The following is a 22,499-nucleotide window of genomic DNA, read 5'->3' on the forward strand; positions in this document are numbered from 1 at the left end:
GGCTGTTTATTATAAACTTCCATAAATTTTATGCACACATATTACTCTTCCCTGACACTGATATTAAAATCATTGTTGCGGTCTCTGTGATTTGGCTTAATTTATTTTTAAGAGAAGTGTAAGGATAATACAACATCAGCATTTGGACAGTATTCTGCACTCATTTTGAAATTGACATTTGACATCATCTGACATAAAATTAATGAATAAAATGTAATTGATCTCATAGATGTGAGTGTTGTGGTTCCTGGTCATAGCAGCACCAGTTGCTGCAGTTAATGAGGTGAATTCAAATGACTTTGACATAGTCCCTTTATTTATTTTTCCCATATTAAATGCCTATTGGCCTACTGCGCACAGTTAAGTTGATGCCACCGGGGTGGCGGTGCCACCGGCTTGGGCCCGTCATCGCTGCTCGCAGCTTTAATTATTATTATTATTATATATTATTATTTTTTTTACCGACTATTTGGGCATTTTTGGGGCCTTTCCCATGCTCGAAAACTCTTGAAACTTTGCACACGCATCAGAATGCGCGGCCATCAGGGCCGGGCTGAGGCTGGGACCCGGGCGTGGCAGGGGGGCTCGACAGCGCCCCCTAAAGTGGGGTCTGAAAACGGGCTCTATAAATCAAACACACTTGCACGTACATATATGAAACTCGGTACAAATATAGAGCTCATCGGGCTGAACAACTTTCGTGCTCTAAGTTATGCGTCAGCCCAACAGGAAGTTAGCTATTATGGGTTGTTCGGAAAACGCATGCTCTGGCATTTGCGATACTCCTCCTAGACGATTCACCCGATCAGCACCAAACTCGGTCAGCATGAAGTCAAGACATTAAGGATGCTAAATTGCGAGCAACTTTTTGATATCTCAAACGGTTTGGCCGTGGCGAAGAGATGAATTTATGGCGAGAAAAGGGAAACAGGAAGTGTGTTATAACTTCTGCATACATTAATTCATTTTGATGAAACTTCAGCTGTGTGTTCGTTGTAAGAGGCCGATCACATGGATATGACTTTTGTGAGTCACAGTTATAGCGCCACCAACTGGCAGCAGGAAGTGTGGCTTTTGTCCAAAGTGGGGGTTTAGTTTTATGTACATTCACCAAACTCTGTATATATATTGTACATTTTGAGCCGGACAACTTTCTAATTTATAGTCATTAGCTCTGACCAACAGGAAGTCAGATAATTTGGTTGGAAGATAACAAGAAGTCGAAAACGAGCTCTGAGTTTTTACCTTCTCCTCAAAAGTGATTCATTCAATCTCCTCCAAACTCGGACAACATGAAGTAAATATACAGAAGATGCTAAAATGCGAACGGTTATTGGATATCTCAAACGGTGTTCCCTTAGCAAAAGCCTAAAAAAGACAAAATAAGCACACAAGTGCCTGGTTCATAAATAAGGCTATACTCCCACCTGCTGGTTAATCTCTATATCACACTGTTTTTTTTTTTTTGTGAGTGTGTGTGTGTGTGTGTGTAGAGAGAGAGAGAGGGAGGGGGGCTGATTTCTACCTTCAGCTTACTACTGTGTGTGTGTGTGTGTGTGTGTGTGTGTGTGTGTGTGTGTGTGTGTGTGTGTGTGTGTGTGTGTGTGTGTGTGTGTGTGTGTGTGTGTGTGTGTGTGTGTGTGTGTGTGTGTGTGTGTGTGTGTGTGAGTGGTTTTCTAGCCTGTTGGGGACTTCAACCTGAATGCACATTGACTCATTGGGACTCGTGTCACTGTAGGGACCTAAACTGAGGTCCCAATGGGTACAGAAGCTTATAAATCATAGAGAATGAGTTCGTTTGAAAATGTGAAAATGCAGAAAGTTTTGTGTGATGGGTAGGTTTAGGGGCAGGAGCAGTGTAGGAGGACAGAATATATGGTTTGTACAGCATAAAAACCATTACGTCTATGAGTCCCCAGAAAGATAGTGAACCAGACATGAGTGTACGTATGCAAGTGTGTGTGTATGTGTGTGTGTGTGTGTGTGGAGGGGGGGATGGGCTGAGCTGATAAGGGCTTCCTGCAGCATTACTACTGTGTGTGTGTGTGTGTGTGTGTGTGTGTGTGTGTGTGTGTGTGTGTGTGTGTGTGTGTGTGTGTGTGTGTGTGTGTGTGTGTGTGTGTGTGTGTGTGTGTGTGTGTGTGTGTGTGTGTGTGTGTGTCTGTGTGTGTGTGTGTGTGTGTGTGTGTGTGTGTGTGGAGAGGGTCTCTCTCTGTGTGTGTGTGTCACCTTGTCTCTTGTTTTTTCATAATTTAACCCTTTCATATCATAGGCTATCACAAATATCTATCACTTTATTGTGAAAAATAAGTAAAAAACAAAAACATATATTATATCTTTAATTAAATACTGGTCTTCTGAACTTACAAAATTAAGCTGCAAAAAATACATTTGCACATAATTGAAAGTGATATCCTAATACTTTTAACTGTTTTCTATAACATGGGCTTTAAAGAAGATCATGCGCTGTGTTTGCAAAGATCATGTATGACACCTTTTTAAACAAATTATTTATTGATAGAATTCAAATGGATGAAAAAATAATTTCACATGATCTTATAAAAGTGGCTGTTTATAATAAACTTCCATAAATTATATGCACGCATATTACTCTTACCTGACACTGATATTAAAATCATTGTTGCGGTCTCTATGATTTGGCTTAATTTATTTTTAAGAGAAGTGTAAGGATAATACAACTTCAGCATTTGGACAGTATTCTGCACTCATTTTGAAATTGACATTTGACATCATCTAACATAAAATTAATGAATAAAATGTAATTGATCTCAGAGATGTGAGTGTTGTGGTTCCTGGTCATAGCAGCACCAGTTGCTGCAGTTAATGAGGTGAATTCAAATGACTTTGACATAGTCCTTTTATTTTTTTCCCATATTTAATGCCTATTGGCCTGCTGTGCACAGTTAAGCTGATGCCACCGGGGTGGCGGTGCCACCGGCTTGGGCCCGTCATCGCTGCTCGCAGCTTTAATTATTATTATTATATATTTTTTTTTTTTTTTTACCGACTATTTGGGCATTTTTGGGGCCCTTCCCATGCTCGAAAACTCTTGAAACTTTGCACATGCATCAGAATGAGCGGCCATCAGGGCCGGGCTGAGGCTGGGACCCGGGCGTGGCAGGGGGGCTCGACAGCGCCCCCTGAAGTGGGGTCTGAAAACATGGTCTACAATTCAAACCAACTTCCACGTACATATATGAAACTCGGTACACATATAGAGCTCATCGGGCCAAACAACTTTCGTGCTCTAAGTTATGTGTCAGCCCAACAGGAAGTGAGCTATTATGGGTTGTTCAGAAAACGCATGCTCTGGAATTTGCGATACTCCTCCTAGACGATTCACCCGATCAGCACCAAACTCGGTCAGCCTGAAGTCAAGACACTGAGGATGCTAAATTGCGAGCAACTTTTTGATATCTCAAATGGTTTGGCCGTGGCGAAGAGACAAATTTATGGCGAGAAAAGGGAAACAGGAAGTGTGTTATAACTTCTGCATACATTAATTCATTTTGATGAAACTTCAGCTGTGTGTTCGTTGTAAGAGGCCGATCACATGGATATGACTTTTGTTAGTCAAACTTATAGCGCCACCAACTGGCAGCAGGAAGTGTGTCACTTTCAAAATTGCTTTAAATCCCCATCTTATTTTCACCCGATTTACTTCAAACTTCATCAGAATAATGTCAAAACATGGCAGATATAGACATATGAATGGATTCCAGATTCTTGACAGACTGTCGTTATGGCAACGTGTCAAAGTCCAATAATCTTTTTAGGTGTTTTTGAGACTCTTAGCATGCTTGAAATTGCATGAAACTCAAAACACACATCAGACATGCGGTCCAGAAGATGCAAGCAAAGACTCAGAAACGGGCGTGGTAGAGGGGCTCAGTAGCGCCATCTTTTGTCCAAACTGGGGGGTTCGTTTTATGTACAGTCACCAAACTCGGTATATATATTTTACATTTCAAGCCGGATAACTTTCTAATTTACAGTCATTAGCTCTGACCAACAGGAAGTCAGATAATTTGGTTTCAATCTTAATAAATCATAAAAACAGGCTCTGAGTTTTTACCTTCTCCTCAAAAGCGATTCATTCAATCTCCTCCAAACTCGGACAACATGAAGTAAATATACAGAAGATCACTGCATGAAAAGTGGGATTTTCGTCCCCGTAAACGGCCGGAAATCTACCTGATTTTCGACAATTAACGTCAGTTTACAGCCTGTGAACGTCGCGTTCGTCTGTGCCACATATTGACGGAAACGAACCATGACGTATGTGGAGCTTGCGGAGGCATGCTGGCGCCGGCGCTAATGGCTCTAATTAGCATATGAACAGCAGCTCTGGGCGGCGCCTTGCCGGAATGGCTTGAATTTCCTCACTCAGTATTGGTTGAAACTACTACATTGAAACAAGAAATATCACTCGTGATTGGTTGGCAGATCTGTTTCTATTGGTCAACCTGGGTAATAAATTAATAAATTTAAAACTCCCCAATTATAATAATTTTACACATTATATATATATAAAATTATGATTTGCATATTATTTTTTAATTGTATATATTCATGTGATATGCTATTGTTTTATATTCATGTCATTGTTATCCTATGGACTAAGCTATTATAACCATCAAGGACATTCATTTATTGAGGAAAGGAAAATATGCCAGGGACGTGCAGTTTATTCAAAGAAAGAGCTTTATTAGAACAAACACAAACACACAACTAAATGCAAAACGTTTGAGATCTGCCCACACAACAATAGGAAGCTCACGAGAAGCCCAAAATCCTACAGCACCATGAAGTCTCTGTTTTCCGCTTCAGAGCTGTAGGTAACTAGCGCCATTCTGTCTGTTTTAAGACGTCTGTCGTGCGTTGCCCTGTTCTTTGGAATCACCTCTAATCTCGATTGCAGCGTGGCACAGAGCTCGGCGAGCTCCTGGCTGGTCAAACAATCCATTCAGACACCGCGCGAACGATGCCGTCTTCCTCATCAGATATCAGGTCTATGGTAGCGCACTTCCAAAGGCCCACCTCATCCTCAGCTAACACACTCTTTCTTGCTTGTAGCAGCTGTAAAAACAAACAATAAAGACAATCAGTATTGCGTGATGTACTGCGTAAAATGCACCTGAAAAATAATCACACTGACCAAAAACGGATCTAATCTAATAAATCTTACCCTCTTTCTTCTCAATCGACTCCGTGCTGAACTCTTCACAGCTTCTGCGTGCGATGCAAGAACTGGATGTTTGTCTCTATGTCTAACATGCAGCTGGAAAACAATTAAATGAGTGTTATGACGAAGTTGTGAAGACGGCGTACTGCTTCCTGTAAAATGACCAGAAAAAGAAAACACTTTTATAAAGCAACTTACATTTGTTCTTTTACAAGGCTAATTTCAGCTTGTGCTACTTAAAAAGCTTTGCTTTAGGTTACTTTAGCTTAGATAACAGTCTTACCGCAATCTTAGTACTGGTCTTCTCTTAGGCACTCGTCTTCTCTTCTTAAAGTTAGTATCTTCCACACAGTTTTTTGACTCCAAAGCAAGCAACCTATCATCTATGGACAGCAACCTGGAGATTACTAAAGTGAACTGCTCGTTAAAATCGGCAGCAAACTGAGCAAGCTGACGAGATAGCCCAATGATTGCATTCAGCTGTTTCTTCCCGCCGGTGTAACGGATCAACTTAGGATCATGTTATCTGGGGACGGGCGCTTGCGCGCAGCTAGTTTTACCTGGATTTACAGCAGATGTTAGACGAGAACAGATTCGTCACAGCGGATTTTCCACTGAACAGATTTAAAACGCTTTCCACATTATTGGTAAATGTTTGCATAATATCAGGCTCTGTGTTTTCCTCTGTCGCTGCTTTGCTGTATGTTTCAAACGCAGTTTAAGGGAATTTTTAATGTGGTTTCATTTCACAACACAGACCACGCCCACATTTTGTTACATTCTTTTCGATGAAAGTCGTATCCAATGACAATTACATTGTGTCGTATTAGTATCGGAATTTTTATTTTATTTTTAATAACTATTGTTTTTGTAATTTGCTTAGGGTATTTTTTAAATTATATATATATATATATATATATGTATATATATGTATGTATATGTATGTATATATATATATATATATATATATATATATATATATATATATATATATATATATATATATATATATATCCTAACTAAAATAACTCATAGCCTATTATATTCTATTATAATCTATTATATTGCCCACCCCTTGCCCACTTGCACATCCCAGCTGATATACAAGATTTGGGGGGTCATTCTGCATTTGAAAGTTTGAAAGGGTTTTAAATCTTCTAAATAAAGTAAAATGATTCAAAATCAAGTAATTTATATATGCCAAAGTCCTACCTTTAAACATATACAATGTTATTTCCAAACAGCAAAATTGTGGCCAGTGAAAATGCTGAGTGGCTAGTAACTTTGGAAAACCACTAGCCACGGTGGCCGGTGAGCAAAAAAGTTAATGTCAACCCCTGTATATATATATATATATATATATATATATATATATATATATATATATATATATATATATATATATATATATATACACATATATATATACACACACACACATATATATATATATATATATATATATATATATATATATATATATATATATATATATATATATATATATATATATGTAGTGCCGTTAAAATTAATTTGCGTTAATACGTTAATTTTGACAGGCAATGATATATGATATATAAAGTTTGCTGATGTATGACGCCGCTTATTAGCAGGAGACCGCAATGATTGGTAAAAGTTGTGGTGATTGGTCGAAATTGCGAGTCGCACTGAATTCACAGGGACTGATTGCAAATGACACACAATAAATGATCTTGAATACTTTCATCAAATATATAAATTCAAGCTTAAGTTTAAGATTTTACAATTAGGCTATACTGAGCCTGATCTATCTAAGAGATTTTCTTAGAAGGAAGTTAATACCTTTTAGAAAAATGTCACATGGGTTAAAACTCCTGCTACCCTGATTTGCATTTCTATAGCTCACAGCATGTTCATTTACATGTTAAAGCCTCCCCTGGAGTTAAGGGAAGGGGGGTCTTGGGGGGGACAACTGCCAAGCAAGGCCCACGTCAATTTCTGACAATTCACGGCAGTTTTCGGTGTCGCCTGCAAACTGCCGTGTACAGTCGTAAACCTGATCTTCCACGACAATCTACAGTGCCGCTTACTGACGAAAATACCACTTTTCCTGCAGTGGATGCTAAAATGCGAACGGTTATTGGATATCTCAAACGGTGTTCCCTTACTAAAAGCCTAAAAAAGACAAAATAGGGACACAAGTGCCTGGTTCATAAATAAGGCTATACTCCCACCTGCTGGTTATTCTCTATATCACACTGGCTGTTTTTTTTTTTCAACACTTATGCTCTCACTTAAATGACCAGTAGAGGGCAATATTGTATAAGTTTTCAAGCAAAAAAACTTGCCTCTGTGTGTGTGTGTGTGTGTGTGAATGGTTTTCTAGCCTAGTGGGGACTTAAACCTGAATGCACACAGACTCATGAGGACTTCCCAATGGGTACAAAAGCTTATAAATCATACAGAATGAGTTCTTTTGAAGAAAGTTTTGTGTGATGGGTAGATTTAGAGGCAGGAGCAGTGTAGGAGGACAAAATATATGGTTTGTACAGCATAAAAACCATTACGTCTATGAGTCCCCAGCAAGATAGTGAACCAGACACGTGTGTGTGTGGAGAGAGGGAGGGGTGCTGATTTCAACCTTCAGCTTACTACAGTGTGTCTCTGTGTGTGTGTGTGTGTGTGTGTGTGTGTGTGTGTGTGTGGAGAGGGGGGGGGGCTGATTTCTACCTTTAGCTTACTACTGTGTGTGTGTGTGTGTGTGTGTGTGTGTGTGTGTGTGTGTGTGTGTGTGTGTGTGTGTGTGTGTGTGTGTGTGTGTGTGTGTGTGTGTGTGGAGAGGTGGGGGGGCTGATTTCACCTTCAGCTTACTACAGTAGGTCTATGTGTGTGTGTGTTTGTGCGTGATCAACTCTTCTGTCTAAAAAGAGTACCTCTCAATGCTGTGCTTTGGCCTGCATTAAAGGATTAAACATATTATTCTGGGTTTGAATAAAAAAATAAATGTATAAAGCCAGTTTATTTGTAGGGCATTGACAATATTGTTTTATATAATTAGTTAAATAATTGTGTTAATACAAATAATTATTAATAAAAAATATAAATATAAAAAAAAACATTATCGAAAGAAAAAACACATTTAATTGTCTTAAAAAATGTAGTGTGTGTAACTTAAAAATGAGAAGATTAATGCCTTTTGTTTAAGGACAAAAATGAGAACCAATGAGCTACCGGTAAATAGAATAACCAGAAGGTGGAAGTGTAGCCTTATTTAGTAACCAGGTTGGATATGTCCTAGGGAACACTGTCTTGAAGATTAAACTATTGTTGTTATTGCAAAACAGTGTTTTCAGACAGTGAAATAAAAACAATGTTCTCTCACTGTTTAGATTGTGTGTCTGTCACCCCCCCCCTCTCTCTCAGGATCACTCTGTGTGTGTGTGTGTGTGTGTGTGTGTGTGTGTGTGTGTGTGTGTGTGTGTGTGTGTGTGTGTGTGTGTGTGTGTGTGTGTGTGTGTGTGTGTGTGTGTGTGTGTGTGTGTGTGTGTGTGTGTGTGTGTGTGTGTGTGTGTGTGTGTGTGTGTGTGTGGAGGGGGTCACTCTCACTCTTGTGTTTTCATAATTTAACCCTTTCATATCATAGGCTATCACAAATATCTATCACTTTATTCTGAAAATAAGTAAAACAAAAACATATATTATATCTTTAATTAAATACTGGTCTTCTGAACTTACAAAATTTTGAGCTGCAAAAAATACATTTGCGCGTAATTGAAAGTGATATCCTAATACTTTTAATTGTTTTTTATAACATGGGCTTTAAAGAAGGTCATGTGCTGTGTTTGCAAAGATCACGTATGACACCTCTTTAAACTAATTATTTATTGATAGAATTCAAATGGATAAAAAAATTAAATTTCACATGAATTTATAAAAGTGGCTGTTTATAATAAACTTCCATAAATTATATGCACGCATATTACTCTTACCTGACACTGATATTAAAATCATTTTTGCGGTTTCTGTGATTTGGCTTTATTTATTTATTTATTTATTTTAATTTAATAAAAATATTGAATGCCACACATATTGAAATAAAAACAAGCATGCTTTTTGCGGCATAAGACTGGTGAACAATCACAAGCTATGGTAGGTCAAAAACACAAAGAGAAGTGTAAGGATAATACAACTTCAGCATTTGGACAGTATTCTGCACTCATATTGAAATTGACATTTGAAATCATCTGACATAAAATTAATGAATAAAATGTAATAGATCTCATAGATGTGACTGTTGTGGTTACTGGTCATAGCAGCACCAGTTGCTGCAGTTAATGAGGTGAATTCAAATGACTTTGACAAAGTCCCTTTATTTATTTTTTCCCATATTAAATGCCTATTGCCTGCTGCGCAGAGTTAAGCTGATGCCACCGGGGTGGCGGTGCTACCGGCTTGGGCCCGTCATCACTGCTCGCAGCTTTAATTATTAGGGCCCAAGCCCTGAAAGGCCGCAGAGCCCTATTGTTCTTCTAAGGACAATTTAGCTTTTTCGACTATTCGGGCACTTTCGGGGCCCTTATCATGCTCGAAAACTCTTGAAACTTTGCACACACATCGGAATCTGCGGCCATCAGGGCCGGACCAAAGCTGGTACCTGGGCGTGGCAGGGGGGCTCGACAGCGCCCCCTAAAGTGGGGTCTGAAAACATGGTCTATAAATCAAACACACTTGCACGTACATATATGAAACTCGGTACACATATAGAGCTCATTGGGCCGAACAACTTTCGTGCTCTAAGTTATGTCAGCCCAACAGGAAGTGAGCTATTATGGGTTGTTCGGAAAACGCATGCTCTGGAATTTGTGATACTCCTCCTAGACGATTCACCCGATCAGCACCAAACTCGGTCAGCATGAAGTCAAGACACTGAGGATGCTAAATTGCGAGCAACTTTTTGATATCTCAAACGGTTTGGCCGTGGCGAAGAGACACATTTATGGCGAGAAAAGGGAAACAGGAAGTGTGTTATAACTTCTGCATTCATTAATTCATTTTGATTAAACTTCAGCTGTGTGTTCGTTGTAAGAGGCCGATCACATGGATATGACTTTTGTGAGTCAAAGTTATAGCGCCACCAACTGGCAGCAGGAAGTGTGTCACTTTCAAAATGGTTTGAAATCACAATCTTATTTTTACCCGATTTACTTCAAACTTCATCAGTATAATGTCAAAACATAGCAGATATAAAGCTGGTAAGCACTTCCTGATATTGTTTATACTGTTGCCACGGCAACACATCAAACTATAACATTCTTTTTCGCTGCTTTTGAGACTCTTAAAATGCTTCAAATTACATGAAACTCAACACACACATCAGACATGCTGTCCAGTAGATATGGGCAAAGACTTAAAAACGGGCATGGTGGAGGAGCTCAGTAGCGCCGTCTTTTGTAAAAAAAAAAGCAATCTTTTGTCAAAAGGGGGGGGGGGGTAGTTTTATCTTCAGTCACCAAACTCTTTATATATATTGTTCTCTTTGAGCCGAACAACTTTCTAATTTACAGTCATTAGCTCCGACGAACAGGAACTTAGATATTTAGGGCTTAAGGTGTGAGGACCTCACTGTAATTTGCTCAAACCATCATTTTTCTTTTCCCAAATGAATTACATTTTTGAGGGCCTAAACACGCATGAAAACTCATGAAACTCTGCACATGCATCAGAAGTGGTGAAAACATACATCTGATATGGGTTTCAGAATTAGGTGTGGCAAAATGGTTCGATAGCGCCACCTACAAAATTTAAATTAAGCGTCATTCGTGCTACGTTTCATGTATGAGTATGAAAATTCAGTAGACGCATTCAACAGCCCAATACCTACAAAAAAAAAACCCAAGGCGCCAAATCTGAAAAACCAACAGGAACTGAGATATTTTGAATTTTCTTTGGTAAATTGGTGCAGTTTTTGCCATTGCCAGACGTTGTACTTTAACAAACTCCTCCTAGAGATTCAATCATATCAACATCGTATTTGCACAGTCTAATCTAAAGGCCTTTGTGGTGTTAAATTGGGAAGATCTTGAGTTTTCCCTGAAGGGTGTGTCCGAGGCGGCCTCACAAATGTTGATGTTTCGCCATGACTCAGGAATTTGTTGTACCTCAGGCATACAATGTCCGATTCGCCTCAAACTTCACATGTTTGACAAGAGTCCTGGCCTGAAGACATAAACATGCCAATATTCAGTCAAAGTTATAGCGCCACCAACTGGCAGCAGGATGTGTCACTTTTTGAAAAAAAATTTAATCACTGTCTTACTTTCACCTGATTTACTTCAAACTTCAGCAGTATAATGTGAAAACATGACAGATATAGACATACGAATGGATTCTTGATATTTTATATACTGTTGCTATGGCAAAGTATATAGTAGTGTGTGTGTGTGTGTGTGTGTGTGTGTGTGTGTGTGTGTGTGTGTGTGTGTGTGTGTGTGTGTGTGTGTGTGTGTGTGTGTGTGTGTGTGTGTGTGTGTGTGTGTGTGTGTTTTATACATGGGCTTTACAGAAGGTCATTTGCTGTTTTTGAAAAGACACATGTCTTAAAATTAATTATTTACTGATAAAAATAAAATTGATTTAAAAGTAAATTTCACATGATTTTCTAGTTTATAAGTTGTCTGGGTATCACCAGACCAAGCTCAATTTAAGATTGATCAATGAGCATTATTTGAATGACTCTGTATGCAATTGGATAGTCAACTAAACAGACTACTAAACTCGCCAATAGCGTGCCAGATGAATAAGTTAGTCTGTGATTTGTTCCCGCAAAAGTGTAACAGAAGCAGTAGAAATGAATGTATGGGTTTTCAGACTGTGTTGCAGGGCGAAGTCAAATCGCTGGCAGATCAGGCTGGGTTTACCCAGTCAGTCTAAGTAAATTTTATAATAAAGTTTATAATAAACTTCCATAAAATTTAGACGCGCATCTTACTCTTACCTGACACTAATATTAAAATGTGTGTGTGTGTGTGTGTGTGTGTGGAGGGGGTCTCTCTCACTTTGTGTGTGTGTCACCTTGTCTCTTGTTTTTTCATAATTTAACCCTTTCATATCATAGGCTATCACAAATATCTATCACTTTATTGTGAAAAATAAGTAAAAAAACTATAACATATATTATATCATTAATTAAATACTGGCCTTCTGAACTTACAAAATTTTGAGCTGCAAAAAATATATTTGCACATAATTGAAAATTCTTTTAATTGTTTTCTATAACATTGGCTTTAAAGAAGGTCATGTGCTGTGTTTGCAAAGATCACGTATGACACCTCTTTAAACTAATTATTTATTGATAGAATTCAAATGGATAAAAAAATTAATTTCACATTAATTTATAAAAGTGGCTGTTTATAATAAACTTCCATAAATTATATGCACGCATATTACTCTTACCTGACACTGATATTAAAATCATTGTTGCGGTCTCTGTGATTTGGCTTAATTTATTTTTAAGAAAAGTGTAAGGATAATACAACTTCAGCATTTGGACAGTATTCTGCACTCATTTGAAATTGACATTTGACATCATCTGACATAAAATGAATGAATAAAATGTAATTGATCTCAGAGATGTGACTGTTGTGGTTCCTGGTCATAGCAGCACCAGTTGCTGCAGTTAATGAGGTGAATTCAAATGACTTTGACATAGTCCCTTTATTTATTTTTTTCCCATATTAAATGCCTATTGGCCTTCTGTGCACAGTTAAGCTGATGCCACCGGGGTGGCGGTGCCACCGGCTTGGGCCCGTCATCGCTGCTCGCAGCTTTAATTATTATTATTATTATTTTACCCGACTATTTGGGCATTTTTGGGGCCCTTCCCATGCTCGAAAACTCTTGAAACTTTGCACACGCATCAGAATGCGCGGCCATCAGGGCCGGGCTGAGGCTGGTACCCGGGCGTGGCAGGGGGGCTCGACAGGGCCCCCTAAAGTGGGGTCTGAAAACGTGGTCTACAATTCAAACCAACTTCCACGTACAGTATTGTTCAAAATAATAGCAGTACAATGTGACTAACCAGAATAATCAAGGTTTTTAGTATATTTTTTATTGCTACGTGGCAAACAAGTTACCAGTAGGTTCAGTAGATTGTCAGAAAACAAACAAGACCCAGCATTCATGATATGCACGCTCTTAAGGCTGTGCAATTGGGCAATTAGTTGAAAGGGGTGTGTTAAAAATAGCAGTGTCTACCTTTGACTGTACAAACTCAAAACTATTTTGTACAAACATTTTTTTGTCTGGGATTTAGCAATCCTGTGAATCACTAAACTAATATTTAGTTGTATGATCACAGTTTTTTAAAACTGCTTGACATCTGTGTGGCATGGAGTCAACCAACTTGTGGCACCTCTCAGCTGTTATTCCACTCCATGATTCTTTAACAACATTCCAAAATTCATTCACATTTCTTGGTTTTGCTTCAGAAACAGCATTTTTGATATCACCCCGCAAGTTCTCAATTGGATTAAGGTCTGGAGATTGGGCTGGCCACTCCATAACATTAATTTTGTTGGTTTGGAACCAAGACTTTGCCCGTTTACTAGTGTGTTTTGGGTCATTGTCTTGTTGAAACAACCATTTCAAGGGCATGTCCTCTTCAGCATAGGGCAACATGACCTCTTCAAGTATTTTAATGGGTCATGAAACCCCCCTGCTGCAGCGGTGTTTTTTCACACCTTCGATTTGAAAAAGCTTGTTAAAAGGGGAGTGGTCGACTGTGAAAAGGTGGGATGGTATTGTGTGGAAAGAGGGAAAGTTTGCATAAATAGGGGAGTGTCAGTAGGTGCATTAAGACTAGCGATATCAACAGCAGCAGTTACAGCGGTTCTGAGACATGTTCTTGGTTCACGTTGGCATTGTTTACCACAGTGAGATTAAATGAGGGATGAGTACAGCGAATGAGAGAGCTATGAGTGGCGTGCAGCAGAGATCGCAAATCATTCAGCTCTTCAAAGTTCAAACCAGCATAATTCAGTGAGAAATGAAAATAAATGTTATTCTGCATGACGAAATATTTTGCAAACGTGATAAAACTATATTTGTCCAAATATGCACGCTGTTTGGCAAGATGAACAACGCGCCGACGTGATAAGAGAACGTGAACCACCCAACATGCGATGTGACAGAGATGTGTAATTCTAGATCCGGGTAAAAGCGAAGGTGTTTGAGGCTTCATAGTCTCGACCGCGCATCTGAAGCAGAGCGACGCGCGCTGGGTTGCCGTGACGATCTGCGCTGTCTATCACTCGGCAGTTAAATCTATATTTGTACAAATATGCACACTGTTTCACTAAGAGCCCGAACACATGCGGTTTAGTGCATGGCTGTGACGACAAATAAAACGGAGAGGACGTGGCTTTTGTTCATTAGCCTACAGATTACAGATTGGTTATTTTGCACTCCTGACATAGATAGTCAACGCTTGCAGGTTCGGCGTGCGATTCCTCAGGTGAATTTTACTTTACCGAGCCTTTGTAGCAAAGGCTTCCACAGACGGCGCCGGTTACAGCTCGCTCGGCGCCCTTTACGTTACTTCGTATCAGCACAACGCCTAGCTTTCCTCCGTGACTTTTCCGACGCTGCTTCCAAAACTTCCCCACCATATCTCTACAATAATGATGTAAGACGAGCCTGACAGAAGTGACTGTCTCATGCATATTAACTAAATTATCTTGTATGCATACTACAGCGCAGGGATTGGACTGAATGAGCTTTATGTCATGAATATATATCGAGAATCGCTCGGAGCGGTCGACGTCAGCATGTGCCCAGCAGCCCATACTTGGGCCGAAAAGGCCGTGCCGACGTCAGCATTTGTGACGTTGCTCCGACTAAGCTTTTCAAACCGGAAGACAGAAATCACTCTGAAAAATGCAAAAATAACTATTTTCACATATGAATACCATTAATGAGTACCCTTAGTGTTTTCAATGATGTGCAGCCTATACATATCTGTTTACATCTCAAAAAAAGTGTTTTGGGGTTTCATGACCCTTTAACATATGCAAACTGATCCATGATCCCTGGTATGCGATAAATAGGCCCAACACCATAGTAGGAGAAACATGCCCATATCATGATGTTTGCACCTCCATGCTTCACTGTCTTCACTGTGTACTGTGGCTTGAATTCAGAGTTTGGGGGTCGTCTCACAAACTGCTTGTGGCCCTTGGACCCAGAAAGAACAATTTTACTCTCATCAGTCCACAAAATGTTCCTCCATTTCTCTTTAGGCCAGTTGATGTGTTCTTTGGCAAATTGTAACCTCTTCTGCACATGCCTTTTTTTTAACAGAGGGACTTTGCGGGGGATTCTTGAAAATAGATTAGCTTCACACAGACGTCTTCTAACTGTCACAGTACTTACAGGTAACTTCAGACTGTCTTTGATCATCCTGGAGGTGATCATTGGCTGAGCCTTTGCCATTCTGGTAATTCTTCTATCCATTTTGATGGTTTTCTTCCGTTTTCTTCCATGTCTCTCTGGTTTTGCTCTCCATTTTAAGGCATTGGAGATCATTTTAGCTGAACAGCCTATCATTTTTTGCACCTCTTTATAGGTTTTCCCCTCTCTAATCAACTTTTTAATCAAAGTACGCTGTTCTTCTGAACAATGTCTTGAACGACCCATTTTCCTCAGCTTTCAAATGCATGTTCAACAAGTGTTGGCTTCATCCTTAAATAGGGGCCACCTGATTCACACCTGTTTCTTCACAAAATTGATGACCTCAGTGATTGAATGCCACACTGCTATTTTTTTGAACACACCCCTTTCAACTAATTCAACTAATTGCCCAATTGCACAGCCTTAAGAGCGTGCATATCATGAATGCTGGGTCTCATTTGTTTTCTGAGAATCTACTGAACCTACTGGTCACTTGTTTGCCACGTAGCAATACAATTTTTTACGAAAAACCTTGATTATTCTGGTTAGTCACATTGTACTGCTATTATTTTGAACAATACTGTATGCATGCTCCTTAGGTCATACCAACCTAATCATGATGTATAAACAATGTAAGTTCATTTTAAATGCTTGTATTCCTGTGTAAGAATGTATCTCTGCTTTAATATCTCCCAGCCATAATGTGTTTGATATCTAAATATTCCTCTCTCTTTGTCTTAATCAACGATGCACAGAATAGGATTATGAAATGTATCATTAATATGTTTAGCACACTTGGGAGTAAAACTGTATAAAATCGACACCCTTTACGACACCTGTTAAAACATGCAAAGTAGGTCATAAACAGAGACAAAGAGAATTTTTCCCGCTCAGAATTCACCCTCTGGATTGGGTAAACTAACCCAGAAGGGGTGTGGATTAATTGTCTTAAAAGACAAGTGGAAACATTTTTTTGGGCTTTTTGCTTCTTCTCTACTCGTCCTCGGACCTTTCCTCCCGTCCTCTGAAGCTGGCTCACCTCTTGCCATGAGGCTTCGGCCCTGGCTAAGAGGTGAAGTTAGAGTGGTTGTTTCCTTTGAAGTCAGCGCGCTCCGCTACTCAGTCCTTGGACAAAGGCACTGAACACCGTCAAGGAACTTCCATAACTTCGAAGGAAACCTTCCTCTCCTTTGGAAACATTCACTTTCAAACTACCTTTCAAACTTCCCGCTGATCGGAGATCACTTGGGAGAACTGAGAGAGAGCGCTCCAGCTCACAGAACACTCCCTCTCTCTTGCATCGCATCAAACGCCTCAGAGCGATCTACCAACTTTCCAGCCCCCGAGGGCATTCTTCAGAGAGAGAAAACTCAGCCCACTTCAAAGAGACCCGCCGCTCCACACCGACCTCGGAAAGAACTGCCGGACATGCAGGACATTTGAACTCAGAACACACGCACACACGTGAGAGGCCAAAACTAAAGCAAGTATTCTTATTTCTAAAATCCAAACTGCTGTTAAAAGGGTCGTGTTATTTCCCGTTGGGACAAGTTAACTCCGTGAGGGCTCTGTGTAACGAACTGAAGTGGACGGTCTCTCTCTCTCTCTGTCTCTCTCCCTCTCTATTTTTGGTCTTTTCATTATTGTCGTTTATGTACCATATTCTTTCGTTTACTATCTATATTTCTACTCTCTTTATGCATATTTAGTATGTACTTTCTGTGTGAATTGTAGTGTTATTTTTAGTCTGTGTTTATTAAACTTCCAAAAGACATTTAATGAATTGAATCAGTGTACTCTTCCACATACACAAAGTCAATGAAACTTACAATCCTAACGTTACCTAACTGCTTATGCTACTATTCTAGTAAAGTAAACTGTACAACCATTTGAAATATTGATTTTGTCCTGATCAGTAAAGTTAATGTTTCTCATGCGCTCGTAAAGCAGTAATCCCTTATTGAGAATTTATTTGAAAGTCTATAACTAATTTGGAGGACAAACTTAGTAAGATAATTTCAAGCAATTCCGTAAAGGGTTACTTGTATTTAATTAAACATTTTTCCTTATCGGGAAATTTTAATACGTAATGAACGACTAGCAAATTATATTCATAAATTCATGAATATTGAATATTGAATCCCTTTTGAGTTAATTATTCCCTGAGACATTAAACTCATAGTCATTTTTGTTACACTGATGATGTGGTCGTCGCATCTCGAGATGAAGGCGTGATTAAAAACATGTTGTCATGCACTGACAGATTCCTGATATGGTCTGGCCTACATGTAAAGCACAGTAAATGTGCAGTCTTTTACGAGAGGAGGAGCGGCGGCAACCATTGGTATAGGTCAAAGGCCGACCAACCTCCCTCTTTTGGCATCTTAGACCAGCCACTCAGAGTGTACTCTAGACATGAGGCCTATAACTATCTGGGCCACAAGTTTAACATAGCTGGAGAATGGAGTCTGCAAGTGAATGACATGGCACATCAGTTTATGGCCAGACTGGATCTCATTGACGCATCACCTCTTCCTGTAATCCTAAAAGTGCAAGCAATAAGAGACATAGCTTTCTCTAAAACTCAACATCTTTTTGCAAATGTCCATATTCCGCAAAAAGTTATGCGTGAAATGAACAACAAGACTGTAAATGTGGTTAGGAAATGGCTTTGTCTCAACACACACTCCACAAGATGTTTTATCTTTCAGAAAAGACAGGACGGGGGGCTTGGAGTTCCAAACTGCATGTGGGAGTACACAGCCACGAGACAGTCTCACCTCACGAACATGCTGAACTGTGATGATGTTAGTGTGAGGCAAATGGCCAGAGCATCCTTAATGCTGGATTTTAAAAGACGGAAGGTGCAACAGGCATGCGGTGGGGAAGATGGCTTCCTGGGCTTTAAGAGAAAGACCAATGGGAAGCTGGAGGGAAGGGCACAGGGATTCGGCGTGTCCTCAGACTGGCCGGATTTGAATGACCTATGCTGGAAGACAGGCACTGACCTGAGGTGGACATCACATTATACACCTGTAGACGTCTCTGAGGCGGTGGTAGAGGACCCATCTGTCATCGTGGAGGCCAGGCTGCACCATAATAACATTGTTCACCTGCTCCAGCCCAGAACATCGAGACAGACTATTCTGTCTACTCAAAGAGCCCAAAATATGGAGTACTGGTCCAGCCTTAAGCTCCAGGGAAAGCTGGCAAACCTGCCCTGTGCGGACCACTCTGTATCACACACCATCTATAGTAATGCCACCATCAGTGAGGAGATCCTTACTTTCTGTGTAAAAGCACGTCTGCAGGTTCTTCCCACTAAATAGAACTTATTGCTGTGGTTTCCCTCCACCCATTCGCCTCTCTGCATGATGCACGACCCTCCTCAACATCTGGAGTCAGTCGCCCACATCATGAACAGCTGCTCATCACTGAAAGGATTATATACCGCCAGACATGACAGACTCGTGGACCTCATCGCTGCTCAGATTGCCTGTACGGCTGATGAGCAGATTTTTAAACACACTACTGTACAGTGTAAATGGTTCAATTCACCTGCTAACACTTTTGTAGGAATTGCAAATACACCAGACATTGTTAACATCTCTCAGAATGGCAAAACAGTCAAATTATTTGAAGTGTCATGTGCATTTGACTTATTTATGGAGGACTCTTACTGCTCTAAGACTCTAAAATATCAGTCATTGGTATCTATAATTGAGAACATTGGGTATAAATGCCAGCTTATAGTGTTAGTGTTTGGTAGTTTGGGTCATGTGCACAGGCTGGCGACCCGTGGACTTCGTATTGGGGGGATTTCTAAAACAGGGGCCAAACAGCTGGCCAAGTTTTGCTCAGTCTCAGCTACTATAGGAAGCATGTTTATCTGAAAGAGGCGATGCTTCCTCTACCCTTAGAACTGCATAATCTATGATGATGTGCTGCTGTGTTTTAATCTGTCAGATAATTCAAAAAATTTGATCCCTAATGAAATGACTTGTAATGTGGAATCAAATAAAGTATATAAATGTGTGTGGAGGGGGTCTCTCTCACTCTGTGTGTGTGTCACCTTGTCTCTTGTTTTTTCATAATTTAACCCTTTCATATCATAGGCTAGCACAAATATCTATCACTTTATTGTGAAAAATAAGTAAAAAACAAAAACATATATTCTATATTTAATTAAATACTGGTCTTCTGAACTTACAAAATGTTGAGCTGCAAAAAATACATTTGCACATAATTGAAAATGATATCCTAATACTTTTAATTGTTTTCTATAACATGGGCTTTAAAGAAGGTCATGTGCTGTGTTTGCAAAGATCATCTATGACACCTCTTTAAACTAATTATTTATTGAAAGAATTCAAATGGATATTTTTTTTTATTTTATAAAAGTGGCTGTTTATAATAAACTTCCATAAATTATATGCACGCATATTACTCTTCCCTGACACTGATATTAAAATCATTGTTGCGGTCTCTGTGATTTGGCTTAATTTATTTTTAAGAGAAGTGTAAGGATAATACAACTTCAGCATTTGGACAGTTTTCTGCACTCATTTTGAAATTGAAATTTGACATCATCTGACATAAAATAAATGAGTAAAAAGTAACTGATCTCATAGATGTGACTGTTGTGGTTCCTGGTCATTGCAGCACCAGTTGTTGCAGTTAATGAGGTGAATTCAAATTACTTTGACATAGTCATTTTATTTTATTTTTCCCATATTAAATGCCTATTGCCTGCTGTGCAGAGTTAAGCTGATGCCATCGGGGTTGCGGTGCCACCGGCTTGGGCCCGTCATCGCTGCTCGCAGCTTTAATTATTATTATTTTTTTACCCAACTATTTGGGCATTTTTGGGGCCCTTTCCATGCTTGAAAACTCTTGAAACTTTGCACGCATCAGAATGCGCGGCCATCAGGGCCGGGCTAAGGCTGGTACCCGGGCGTGGCAGGGGGGCTCGACAGCGCCCCCTAAAGTGGGGTCTGAAAACGTGGTCTATAAATCGAACACACTTGCACGTAAATATATGAAACTCGGTACACATATAGAGCTCATCGGGCCGCACATTTTTTGTGCTCTAAGTTATGCTTCAGCCCAACAGGAAGTGAGCTATTATGGGTTGTTCAGAAAACGCATGCTCTGGAATTTAACATACTCCTCCTAGACGATTCACCCGATCAGCACCAAACTCAGTCAGCATGAAGTCAAGACACTGAGGATGCTAAATTGTTACTGGCAGGGGGGTAGCCATCTTTTCGGAAGTGAGGGGGACAGAAATGTCGTAATAGCATTTTTCTTTTGACCAAAATAATTAATCGCATCTCTTGCTTTTAATTGGGCAAGATAACCACTAATTAATATCTATAATATTATTCTCCTATTTGTTATGCCAATATTACGATTGGTTTATATACTACAAACACTTGGGCATTAAGACTCCATAGAGTTTATGCAATGTAAATATATATTCTGATGTAAACCATGCTGTTCTCTATGTGAATATAGTAAAGTGTAATTTATTCCTGTGATCAAAGCTGAATTTATCATCATTACTCCAGTCTTCAGTGTCACATGATCCTTCACTAATCATTCTCATATGAGGATCTGATGATCAACACACATTTATGATTATTATCAGTTGTGCTGCTCATGGTGCTGCTTAATTTTTTTGGAAACCATCTAAACATTTGTGGTAAAACTAAAAAAGAGAGAAAATAATACTTTTATTGATCAGACATGCATTAAATTGATCACAAGTGATATTTTTAATATTACAAAAGATAATCATTTATTTAATAAATGCAAATAAATGCTGTCCATTGAACTTTCTATTCATTAAAGAGTCCTGAAAAATAACATGTAGGCTATCATGGTTTCCACAACATTTTTAAGCAGCACAACTGTTTTCAACACAGATAATAATCATAAATGTTTCATGATTATAAAATCCTCATATGAGAATATAGTGAAGGATCATGTGACACTGAAGACTGGAGTAATGATGATAAATCCAGCTTTGATCACAGGAATAAATTACTATATATTCACATAGGAAAAAAGCAGTTTTAATTTGTAATAATATTTCAAAATATTACTGTTTTAACTATTTTTGATTACATAAATGCAGCCTTGGTGAGCAGAAGATAGCCTACTAAACATTAAAAGCTGCATTATTCATATGATAGTCTACTTTATTGTCAATAAATAGCCTACATTGAGATGGCTTGAAAAAACACAACACGCATATATTGTCGCAGTTGTCTGATTGTCGTCGTCACGTTTCATCACTCATAACGATTGTTTTCCTTCAGCTGCAGCTCCAGCGTGACTGGGTATTACCTCTACGAATCCACTTTTGGACTTTCTGTGAGACAGCCCTCCTCATATTTAAATTCGAATAAAATTACAGGTCATGCATAGATAATTTTTTGTCTCTGAATTTAAATCTTGATGTATTCACATTGGTTTCTATGTAAATACACTTGCTCGTGACCTCAAGAAGCGTGCTATCAACTGAGATTAGAGAAAGCTGTTTTTAACCAGCAGCCATATCACCCTGTAGCCCAAGACTGGTTTCCCACTGAAGCTAAGCAGGGCTGAGCCTGGTCAGTACCTGGATGGGAGACCAAATGGGAAAACCAGGTTGCTGCTGGCAGAGGTGTAAGTGAGGCCAGCAGGGGGTGCTCACCCTGTGGTCTGTGTGGGTCCCAATGATGGGGACACTTTACTATCAATGAGCACCGTCCTTCGGATGAGACGTTAAACCGACGTCCCGACTCTCTGTGGTCGTTAAAAATCCCAGGATGTCCTTCGATAAAGAGTAGGGGTGTAACAAATTTGCCCATTGGCCTCTGTC

At 39.4% G+C, this 22,499-nt stretch overlaps 1 pseudogene; it reads left to right on the forward strand.

Annotated features, from left to right (window-relative positions):
• The first annotated feature begins 22,181 nt into the window (after window positions 1-22,181).
• On the forward strand, window positions 22,182-22,298 carry LOC137072207 (5S ribosomal RNA; annotated as a pseudogene).
• Window positions 22,299-22,499: the final 201 nt, after the last annotated feature.

Source organism: Pseudorasbora parva, chromosome 3, assembly GCF_024679245.1.
Source record: "Pseudorasbora parva isolate DD20220531a chromosome 3, ASM2467924v1, whole genome shotgun sequence".
NCBI classification, from domain to species: Eukaryota; Metazoa; Chordata; class Actinopteri; order Cypriniformes; family Gobionidae; genus Pseudorasbora; species Pseudorasbora parva.